Source organism: Dipodomys merriami, unplaced genomic scaffold, assembly GCF_024711535.1.
Source record: "Dipodomys merriami isolate MVZ:Mamm:240054 unplaced genomic scaffold, mDipMer1.0.p SCAF_305, whole genome shotgun sequence".
NCBI classification, from domain to species: Eukaryota; Metazoa; Chordata; class Mammalia; order Rodentia; family Heteromyidae; genus Dipodomys; species Dipodomys merriami.
Window position 1 is genome coordinate 615,888 of NW_027204549.1, and position 12,318 is coordinate 628,205.

Genomic DNA, 12,318 nt, shown 5'->3' on the forward strand with positions numbered 1-12,318 from the left:
CTTCCCACTCTGCTGCCTTCTGACTATTGTCTTGAAGGAGTCAACAAACAGTACCTGAGTACCTACTATGTGCCAGACAAGATACATGCACACTGCGACAAGCCAGAAACTGTCCTGCCAGAAACTGTCCTGGAAATTAAACCTATTCATAACTACAAACCAATGTGTTCCACATGAGAAATACAGCACAAAGCATTTTGAAGGATCTTTAAAAGTAGAGGGAGAAAACCAAACACTGATCTGCCTGGGGCACAGAATCCAAGTGCTACTTTTTTGTGTGTGTTGGGCCCACAATCTCTAGTAGAATGAGCAAAGGAGTTGTCAGATAAAATCCAGTTCACTCCATTGTGTGACTCCTACCTCCTCCTTGCTACTCAGGGAGACTGTGGTTCAAAGCCAGCCTGGACAAAAGGTTCATGATACCTCCATCTCAACCAATAAAAAAAGTGGGCAAGCTATGTAGGAAGTATAAATAGGAGGATCATGTAGGCTGAAAGAACCACCAAAAGCAAAAAGAGGCTGGAGGCATGGCTCAAGTGGTAAAACATATTCCTAGCAAGCACAAGGCCCGAGTTCAAATCTTAGTACTGTTTCAAAATTCTCCAGTTCCTAATTGTAGCTCCCATCTGCAACTTGGGGTCCTTGAGTCTGTTTTCTCACTTTCAAAATGGAAATCACAATCCTCTCTCACCCACTGGGATGAAATCAGGTATCCGTACCTTATGAAGCCAAATACAGACAAGTTGGAAACAGCAGGAGCGTATCAGTCATTTAGCAAGTTTCCGTTAAGTACCAGCCAGTGTTTTAGGCACATTATCTACTTAAGAAATCATAAGTCATTCACTTCACAACTTGGCCAGCTAGATGGTATTGGTCACATTTTATACCTAAGATAAAGTCAGTAACTAAAATCTAACGTCACAGTCATATCATAAACCTACAATGGCTAACATGTCCTCTGGCCAATGGACCACACTGCTTTCCAGTTTTACAATTAGGCCTTGAAGGGGGCAAACGTTCATTCGTTACAAATGCCTTTCTACAATAAGCAACATGCTGCAAGAGACGTCACAAATCAAACATAGCTTTCCTCACCTGCTCCCTGTCCTGCTTGCTTATCAATCGTGCTGCTGCCACCGCTGTGTTAAAAGTCCACATTCCTTTGTTCAGTGCGGACTGTACTGTGTGGCTGGCATGGGAGAGTGCCCACCGGCACAGCAGAAGCCACTTCACTTCATTTAACTACACCACTGAGTCAGAGACCTCCAGGTGAAAATGGCCAGCAGGCAGATCAAACCATGCCTCTGGAGCTTTGAGAATTTAGAATTATTGGCACAAAGCAACATCTGGAATCAAGAAACCCCACTCCCTTGTGACTTCCTAAGTCCAGAACAGCCTTGGGGAAGTATAAAAGATGAGAAAACTCATCCTGAAATTATTACTTCCTTTTGGCAACCAGGTGAAAAATGCTCTGTGGTTCACCTGTCCTCTTCTACATTTGTTTGTGTGAGAAACAAACACTTCACCATTCTTCCAGGGTTGTAATCAAAAGGAAACATCTTCCTTGTGAACTTATAAATAAGTAAAAATGATCATAATGGAGTTGAAAGACAGTGCATGGAACCCACAAAGGAATAAGGGCTGTATTATTAGAACCACATGGCACAAATTTAGCCCTACACAGCCAGTGGTAGCATACAAATCAACCACAAAGTATTCATTCGCCATCCAAATGCAGTTGGTCAAATCCTGAAGGCATTTCCATAATAACAGTTTTCTATATGCCTGCTCTCTAGCAGAAATTATGGGTTCCATAAAAAAGTAATAGCAGTATGATTTTAGTTAAAAACCAATTTACATTCTGCATTTCTGTTCAATAGCCTAGTTGATTGAGGCCCTTTGGGAACAACTCTCATACTATGGTACTGAAGCTCATTAAATAAAACCATGAATTGTGCAAAATGGTTACACACTTGGTTGATAAGTTCCTTGAATATTATTTACTTTTCTCTTTGGCTTAAGATATCAAGCACAGAACCCACAGATGTATTATTGGCTGGATTGTGCACACACCAGAAAGGAAGGCAATGTAGTTTACTGTGCTTGAATAGCAACCTTGCCTCTGTGTAAGGATATGAAATGGTATCATTGCTTTAGAAACTAGAAATTGCACATTTCCTGGAGTAGCTGCTACATCTGTTCTGGGTGAATCCAGGAACAATGAGATGAAATTCAACGAAGTGCTACCTAGCTAGGCAGAAGAAACAAGTGGAGTGATTACCTGGCTTTGTTGCTGGAAGCAGATGCAAATGTCTCGCTCTTGTTCATCATCATTTCCATGGCTGATTTATCCAACTTTCTGACCAGATCCACTTTATATCTCATAAGAAGAGTCATTTACTTTAATGTTCACTAATGTATAGTAGTTTATTCCCTAAAAATACTGAACAGGCAAAGAAGGGGAATTAGAATCCATTGAACAATGGTTACATTCTAGTTGGCATGCTAACTTTTTCATAGGCATTATATCTTGAATCTTCTTCTCTATAAAAAAACAAAAGATTTCTATGATCTCAAGAGGTGCCAGAGAATTCTATTCCATGTAAAATATTCTTTTCCCACTTTATAATAGAGAAAAGCAAGACTCAAAAAAAAAAAAACAACTTCCTAAGGTGTCCCTAGGCTATACAAATAGTTTGAGATTTAAAATAGATGGATTTGAACCCAAATGTCCAAATGTGGTCTCTTTTCACTGAAGAACACAATCTACCAGCCCAGCAATGGAGATTGAGCAATGCTATGGAACATTTATCAATGGAAATGAGATTGCTGTATGCTATTGACATGTATACACAATACAGTCACTTAATAGTTTTGTTATTGAGTGACTTTTCTGTGTCACAAATATGAGTTGTCATCAAGTATCACACATACACATGTCAAAATGGAATTGTCATCTTTAAAATGGGCCCCCAAAAATCTCCTGTGGATCCTAGAATAAATGAGACGCACTAGGATGAGGATAAGTTACAGAGAGGAGCTCTAATCTGGGTGACTTTATTGCAGATGGTACAAGAGGAACTAAGAAAAATTCAACACTGCCAGACACAAATTTCCAGTCTCGGGCCCGGGGAAGTATTCCCACTTTCTCCCGTCTTCATCAGCCCGCTCATTCAAGTCATCGGTATGCCTGTCAGCCATGACAGCCAGTGGCTCAGCGGCAACGGGCCTCCCATGCTTGGGTGGAGAATTGTATTTAGAGAGTGACACACATTTTGACATTTGAGATTTTTCACTGAGATCTGAAGCACAAAGGCAGACAATTGCTGCTGAAGTACAAGCCTGCACCTCAGGTACAATAATAAGATCTCATCAAGAAATATGGACAGCTGGTGTCCTAATGGAAAATTTTGCCTGCATTTTTAATATTTCTGCCAAAAAAGTTTGACGGCTGAAGCTAATATATTTTCCACACACATATTTCTTTTTTAATTTGGCCAAAGCCCTGGAAGGCTGGATAACTAGAAAATGATTAATTTTGAACACATTTCCCTGATTCACGTAAGTCAGGGTGTCACTGAGAGACATGCGGGCTGGGCCCAGCTCAAGGAAGCCCTGCAGGGAGGGACAGGGGGTCGGTGGGGACATAGATAGCAGGTCACCAAGCCACATTCCCTCACCTAGCATGGCTGCAGAGCTGTGGAAGGAACAGGGGTAAAATCTAACAGTCCTGACACACAACCCTTTCAGGAGGTAACCATGAGCCTCCTGTTCTCCAGGCCAGCCACTGAATATTCCTGCCGGGCTTCTTCCTCCCTTTTTACTCCAGTATCCTCTACTCTGTGGCTGTTTCGTTCCTCCGTCTGTTCCATTGTGGTCTAGACTTTTTTTGCGGCAGACTTCGCATGAAAAGAATGCAGAGTGAGAGAAATTCTCAGCGCTTTCCCTGGGTACCACTGACTCCCTTAATCAAAGTCACTAGCCCTTGGAGCCCACTGCCTTGGTAAACCTGTCTCTGCTCTGGTTTCCACGAGAAATCTCAGCAAGCCTAGAAAGCAAGGCGCACATACATTCACATCTTCTAAACAGATATATGGTTATAGATTATAATTATAGATATATAATATATAAAGTCTTCTTCCAGAGGCTCTACATAGCCACACACATTGATTCATGTCTGTCAATCTAGCCACTAGGGAGGAAGAGACGCAAGAGAATTGTGGTTTGAGGCCAGCCTAGCCCAAAAGTTCATGAGAGCCCATCTCAACAAATAAAAATCTGGGCACATTGCTACCCACCTGCCATTCCAGCAATACAAGTATACATAATAGGACCACAATTCATTTATATGTTATGTATGTAAAATGTGTTATATATGATCCAGTACCTTTAATGTAGCAATACACACACACACACACACACACACACACACACACACACACACACACACACACACACACACACACACACACACACACACAATATAGCAATATACCAAAAAAACAGGAGGGAAGTTTTGACCACTGGAAGCCTGCAATCTTTGCAGAATTGCTCTAGAAATACGGACTTCTCAGCCAGAGTGGCAAATATATGCCTGAATTTCCTTTCCAATATGCCCCGCAGGCAGTTAACAGTGCCTGTCCTCTCCTTTCCTGGGACCTCACAGAAACTCGACATCCTTTCTTGAGCAGACCACAGATGCAATCGACCAGGCATAACCACCTCAATCAGTTCACATCCACGTGCCAGACCTGATCTAGGCCGCTGAGTCAGGAGAGCAGCCCGCTGGAATGCTGCAGAAAGAAACCCAGGAGCCACCTGTCCTCATCCTGTGGGCAGCACAAAGGACTTGAGCAATGAAGAGAAGGAGAGCAGATGAAAGGGCTGGGGCCATGGCCTCAAAGATGAGGAACCATTTTGTTGGTCCATCAGTAAAAGCCCTGACCTGCCCCCAGCATCCTCAGTGGAGAAACAAGGCTACTTTGTGTGTGTGTGTGTGTGTGTGTGTGTGTGTGTGTGTGTGTGTGTGTGTGTGTGTGTGTGTGTGTGTGTGTGTGTGTGTGTGTGTGTGTGTGTGTGTGTGTGTGTGTGTGTGTGTGTGTATGTAACTTAAAAGTTCTTCCTATAAACCATTTCCATTTGAGTGGCATTTGAACAAGAGCCCAGGTTTCACTGTAAGTTCATTAATTAGTTCAAGAGGTGCTTTATAAGGAGAAGCTAATCAGGATCCTCAATTGACAGGAACTCAGCATCTTTCCTCTGGGGACTGCCTCCTCTCACAATGAAAAAAATTTTTAATAAATAAAGACAGGCAGTGCTGTAAAGCCCCTGACTGGCAGTCTGTTTGCTGTCCCACAGGGGAGGCTGAAGCCATGCAGAGGGGAGATGGGCCCAGGGAGAAGAGTCTCCTGTCCAGTTTAGAGGAGCAGAATGCTATGTACCTGCAGGTGCTATTCTCTTTCACTCTACCACTGACAAGAGCTTGCCATGTTATCACCTCAGTATCTACAGGGCATCTGTTCCATCACATTCAGCAGGTCCAAGGCCTGGGCTGTTCAAGTCTCTTTGGGAAATTTGAGATTTGTAGTATTGGCACAGAACCTTTGCATGGGTCCCCCATTTATTTATTTATTTATTTATTTATTTATTTATTTATTTATTTATTTATTTATTTATTTATTTATTTAGTCCCTCATGGGGCTTAAACTCTGGGCCTGAACACTGTCCCTCAGCTCTTCAGCTCAAGGTAGAGCTCTTCAGCTCTACCACTTGAGCCACAGCGCCACTTCTGATTTTCTGAGAAGTTTATTGGAGATAAGAGTCTCACAGACTTTCCTACTTGGGCTGGCTTTGAACTGCGATTCTCAGATCTCAGCCTCCTGAGTAGCTAGGATTATAAGCATGAGCCACTGGCGCCCGGAAGCTTCTCCCCTTTATCAAACTCTCCCTCTCTGTCTCTCTGTCTGTCTCTGTCTCTCTTTGTCTCTCTCTGGCTCTCTGTCTCTGTCTCTCTTTGTCTCTCTCTGGCTCTCTGTCTCTGTCTCTGTCTCTGTCTCTCCTCTCTCTCTCTCTCTCTCTCTCTGTCTCTCTCTCTCTCTCTCTCTCTCTCTCTCTCTCTCTCTCTCTCTCTCTCTCTCTCTCTCTCTCTCTCTCCCCTTCACAACAAATTCCCCTTCCTCCAAGAAGCCCTGGTTGACTTCTTCAATACCCATGGACCTCCCACTTTGCTGGTCAGTACCAGGACCAGCATTCATAGCTAAGGCACATTACCTATAGTCATTTTTGTAAAGATGATTCACCTCCCTAGATGAACTGTGGAACACTCTAAGAAAAATAAAAGAATAGATCTCCTGATGGTTTATTACACAAAAGGACTAGTAGCTACCCCCTGCTCCAACTTTCCTTCTTGGAATGATGATTCAAATATAGATGTGTTTCTCCATGCTTCCTCTTCCATAATAGCTGAGCTCTATTTCATAGAAAACAAAGAGGGACTCTCCTTTTCCCACTTTCTTCCTCTGTTCCAACCCCCTAGTCCTTTTCCACCATGAGAGGCACTCACTTGCATGTGTGTTACACTCCTTGTCCATTAAACAAAACCCCAAGAGGTGTCCACATGGAAGTTCTATACGGGGGAGATGAAGTCTCCAACACGTCTCCTGATCTAGAAGATCCAGCAAGTGGCTTTACACTTAAGTCTAGCTTTTAGTCTTTAGCCAGACTTTAAAGTAGAACGCAGCCTTGTCTTGTAAACATCTGGTGGGAGCAATCTGTCAATCGATTTTCCCCACTACTGTCATGAATATGCAAGGCCTATACTACCATATTAAGACGCTGAGGATTAAGGCTTTGTCTGTTAATCTGAGGTTAAGCCAGAATAAAAATGTCCAGGCTATCTCTTAAAGCACTTAGCGTCACACATGTTCATCAGCTGTCCATCACTCATGAATTGAAATGCCTGAGATAATCAACTTACAAGGAGAAGGGCTGTTTTGGTTTGGATTAGCAATTTTGAAGCTTCTAGTCAATGATCACTTGCCTCATAGTGTTGCCGCGTGTGGGAAGGCTGATGATTGTAGTGAAAGTACACCATGGAGCAAAACCCCTCACCCCATGGCCAGAGATCAAAAAGAAAGAGGAAGGGTCCTGGGTACCACCCTCTCCTCCCAGTTCTCAAGGATTCCAACACATCCTGATACAGGATCAACCTTGTACCACACGGGCTCTGAGGAACTATGCAGTGTATAGCTGGGGCTGCTTTTAGAACCTCTAATTCTATATGGCACTTCTCAAACTCATGGATTCTTGCTTGCGAGGCAGGCTCTCCCTTTTTGCTATAGTTAGTTGTGAAATAAACTCTCATGTGTTGTTGGTTTTATCCTACACTGACCTGAGCCACAGTCTCCCTAGTTATACTTCCTGCTGTAGTGGGGATGACATGAGTAATTGTACCCCAGCTACTGGCTGAGATGAAGCTTTCACAAACTTTTTGACCAGTCAAGCCTCAAACCATAATCCTCCAGATCTCTACCTCCTGTGTAGCTGGGATTACAGGCATCAACCCAGGCCAGAGTAGCTCTATATGAAGGAGATTAAGTTAACTCGGGTTGACAATCATTGAGGATGATAGGAAGGTTATTTGGTTTTTAGAGCAGAGACTCCATTCTTCAGCAAATCCCATCCTAGCAAAGGAATTAAACTTCTTTAAGTATATATGTTTATATACTTATATCAAGGTGGATGCTAGACAGTGCCCTCACCATTTCCTCCATTACCCTGCATAGGAAAGCAGAGGAGGAGGCAAACTGTAAGAAGAGAGGCTTAGTGACAGCTCAAGAGAATGAGGGCTTCGAGTATTGATCAGGAAGGACCTCTAACCCCAAGCTAAAACATGCAAATGGGGCTTTACAAGTCACAAGATGCATTTGCCAGAACTGTGTCTAGAAAAAAGTCTAAGAGACACCAGCTTAAAGGGAAAGGGAGGCACAGCGCATACATCATGAGCAGAGGCGGGGCTGATCCTCACAGACAAATGAAATCAGGTCCTAGACATCAAAGACTGCTGCTATGCCTGTGTCTTCTGGTGATTTCCCTGCGTGTTCCTGGGTTTCTTCCAAAGCCACAGGTCCAACATTAAGATATTTAGGCCACTTTGATTTTTATGGAATTGGTATCCTACTCCCGGTCACACACCCTTCAGAAGAACATAAGCCAGCATACAACAGAGATACCTACATACCCATGTTCTTAGCAGCACTGTTCACAAAAGCCAAATGAGGGAATCAGCTTAGGTGCCCAACCAAAAAATGGATAAAGAAAATGTGGTACATGTATTTGTATATTTATACCTACATATAAAATGGAGTATTATTCAGCCATAAAGAAGAATGAAATCATGACATTTTCACGAAAACGAAGGAACTAGACATCATTCTCTTCAGGGAAATAAAACATAAAGAAAGCCAAATGTCATAGGTTTTCTGTCATATGCAGATCTAAACCTAGAGTAATGATCTGACTGTAACAGGGAAACTGTAGGAGGATAATAGTGGGAGTAGAGAGGGCAAAAGAGATGAAAGGTGAGTGTAATAGAAATTCATTATATACATGTATGAAGGTAATACAATAATACCCATTACCATCTAAAAGGGGCGTTAAGAAAAAAGTAGGGTGTATAGATATGTTCAAAATACATTATGCATATATGGAAGTGACGTGATAAAAATCATTTTTTCAATTAATATAAGCCAATAAAAGGAATAATGAAGCTCTTTTCAAGAAATTTTATCAAAATTTAAAGTAATACAATAAAAATAAAGCATTGTTAATACAGAGAGATAAGATAGAAAGGAAAGAGGAAGAAAGGAAAAGAAAGAAAGAAAGAAAGAAAGAAAGAAAGAAAGAAAGAAAGAAAGAAAGAAAGAAAGAAAGAAAGAAAGAAAGAAAGAGAAAGAGAGAGAGAGAGGGAGAGAGGGAGGGAGGGAGGGAGGAAGGAAGGAAGGAAGGAAGGAAGGAAGGAAGAAAGGAAGGAAGGAAGGAAGGAAGGAAGGAAGGAAGGAAAGAAGAAGGGAGGAAGGGAGGAAGGAAGGAAGGGAGGAAGGAAGGAAGGGAGGAAAGAAGGAAGGGAGGAAGGGGAGGAGAAAGGACAAGAGGTAGGGATGGTACCATTGCCTCATTTTTCAATCCTTTCATCATCCTGTCTAAAGCTATCTAAAACTCTTTACTGATTTTCCCAACTTACTACCATCTAAACTTTTGGAGGACACGAGTAATTCTGTTCTGTTGACCATAACAGCTCAGCTTCCAGCTCGACCCTCTGCCGCACAACAAGCAACTATTGAATATTTAGTTTAGAAGTAATGTGAGTGGATCTGAGATTTTCAAATGTGCTGGTTAGGTAAACATAAATATTTCATCTCCCTGATGCTCCAGTTCCTGCAAAGAAATTCAGGCATTTGCAGAAGATCTAGAAAGCTCAATATCTGTGTGGCTAATGTACCCCTGGAGTCGACAATGGGGGTGAGATTCTGGATCTGTAGGGAAGAAGGGCAAAGAGTAGAGTGGAATGGAAGCCTGGGATGAATCAACTTGATGGAACACATGGAGACAGAGCAGCAGCCCGTGCCAGGGTGGCCGGGACACCTGGAAGGCATCTCTGTCTCAGAAGCTCATCATATGCCCAGAACCAACCTGCACCCTGAGAACCCTGGGGTGGGGAAGGAGAACACTCCCTGTCCCATAAAGGGGAAGAGTGACATCTCCCTCACCCCATTCTGAACACGGACCCCAGTCAACTTAGACATCTCCTGTGGAGTCACAGGCGAGGCAAAACGAGGTGCTGACATTTACTCTTCGAGCCCTTGGTCAGGTGCTACCACTGCCCATCCTCTCTTTTCCTGGGGTTCTTCCAAATCCTTTGCCAAGGCAGAAATGGTCTGGGTACACTGCAGACTCCCACGTCTGCTCTCTCCCTCAGCCCACATGGTGAAAGACCATTACACCCCTATTTTGAGCCCTTTTTGGTCTGAAACAGCCTTCTCCTATTTTTACTAACAGTTGATTTTTTTTAATGCAAGTTATTTCAGGCTCAAGACAAAGAACTACCACACCATGTTCTGGGTGGCTTGACACCACTTCTACGCATCTTTCACCAGTGATATTTTCACCTTGATCTGCTGCACTGTTTATTTTTGCATTGCTCTGAGCAATGTATGAGCAATGTATGTACCACTGTGTTATATTTTCCTTGTTCCTCCCCTCCTTTGTATTTTGATAGATGTTTTCATTCTAGCAGATAAATACCCTCCAAAAGCTCCAGGACAACACAGGCATAGCCACACATCATTTTACAAAACATATTTGACTGAAACAAGAATTGGAAAGAGTTAAGTAACAGAGACAAGAGGACTCCCAATTTTCTTGGCAGATAGCACAGCATTTTTTTTTGAAAACCAGAGCATATTATCTGTAAATTATATCCATTTTTATTGTGCCAGTTTGGGGCCTTGAACTCAAGACTCTGCCCATGCTTAGTTTTCTCACTCAAGGTGGGTACCCTACAACTTGAGCCACAGCTCCACATCCAGCTTTTTGCTGGTTAACTGGAGATAAGAATCTTACTGACTTTCCTGCCCAGGCTGGCTTTGAACTCTGATGGTCACGTGTCAGTCTCTTGAGCAGCTATGATTACAGGTATGAACCACCAGCACCTGGCATGTAAATATAGTCAATTACCATAATCACAAATCCTTTCAGATGAATCAAAAAATACCTCTTACCATTCAATAGGGTGATATGTGTGTATTTCTATCTATCTATCTATATATAATAGCTATACATATTATATATAAAAACATGTATTGTATATTATATACTAAATATACATATACATACATAAATATTTGCTATATAAAATGGGATTATTATAAATTGCATGCATTCATATATGTATAAAATCACATTTTTATGGATATAGATATGTACACATATATATTATTCATTCATCAGGAAGAATTACATGTCATTTATAGGAAAATGAATAATCCTGGAAAAGTCATATTGAGTGAAGTAAGCCAGGCTCAGAGAGATGAAGATTGGATGTTTTCTCTCATATGTAGATATTAAACATATGAAAACAAATACAGGACTGTAGGTATATGTACATGATCAAACTTACTAAAGTATTATATACTCAGGGATGAGATCCATGAGATAGCCCTTTGAACAATGCACAGACAGTTAATTAGATGAATACCAGGGAGTTAAAACATGTCTTGACTGAAGGGAGGGGGTGGGATAAATGAATAGAGAAGTAGGGGAAAATATAATCATAATACTCAACATACATACTTGGAAATGGAGGAGATGACTGGGGATGGGGCAGAGGAGGAGGAGAGTCATGAATTGATCAAGACGCACTATACACATAAACAGACATGCTACGTTGTTTTGGATAATTCTTTGAGGATAATTTTTTAAAAAGCACATTTTTCTCTCACATGGGAATTTAGATTTAAATCATAAACATATATGAAAACATACACAGGTCATATGCACATATGCACAAATTGGCTAAAGTATGGTATACTCAGAGGAGGCCTCCAATGGTTTAAACTCTTCTGAATACCAGATGAGCAGTTTAACAAGACAAATACCAGGAAGCTGATATGTTATCAAGGGAGAGGCCGAGGGACAGGGCAGATGAGCAGAGAGAGGGAAGGTGGGAAAACACAGTCAATGTATATATTCAATGTGCATATGTAAAATGAAAACTTGATATGATGGGATTGGGAAAGATGATCAAGATGCCTTTACTTCAAAACTGATTTGTTAAATTGAAACCCCTTTGGACAACTACTTAAAAATATTTTTAAGGGCAAAAAAAAGTTTTCAAAAGAAGAAAATAAAAGTATAGTTTCACAGGATCCTCACAGATCCTGTGAACACAGCCAACTACCAGCCTTTACCAGGAATGGTGGCTCTCAGCAGAGGGAACTTTTAAATGCGAGCCCAAATCAGTTCTTCCAGTCAACCCTGGTTTTTCAAGCTAATAGAGAACTCTGATATACATTTGGTGCCTTCATCCTGAGAAATTTCTTACCAAAAATAATAATAATAGTAATAATAAAATAAAATAATGAGCAGCAGAAAGGAAAAAAAATAGCTCTTTGTTTGAAGTTCCTTAAAAAGTCATTTGCTGAAACAAGTATCATCCACTCATGTAAACATGCAAAATTCATTTAACTGATCTCTGGCTGTGTTGAGAAATTGGAATCTGAAGGCTTACAGCAAATAGTCTCCGAGGGATCATGGGATATG

The 12,318-nt window shown here is 41.5% G+C and overlaps 1 long non-coding RNA gene across 1 annotated transcript in view; it reads right to left on the minus strand.

Annotated features, from left to right (window-relative positions):
- Window positions 1-2,287: 2,287 nt before the first annotated feature.
- LOC138840884 (uncharacterized) overlaps window positions 2,288-12,318 on the minus strand; it is a 206,609-nt gene continuing 196,578 nt past the window's right edge. Inside the window, exon 5 of the long non-coding RNA XR_011376256.1 lies at window positions 2,288-2,443. This is a non-coding gene — a long non-coding RNA (uncharacterized lncRNA). The remainder of the gene's footprint in view (window positions 2,444-12,318) is intronic.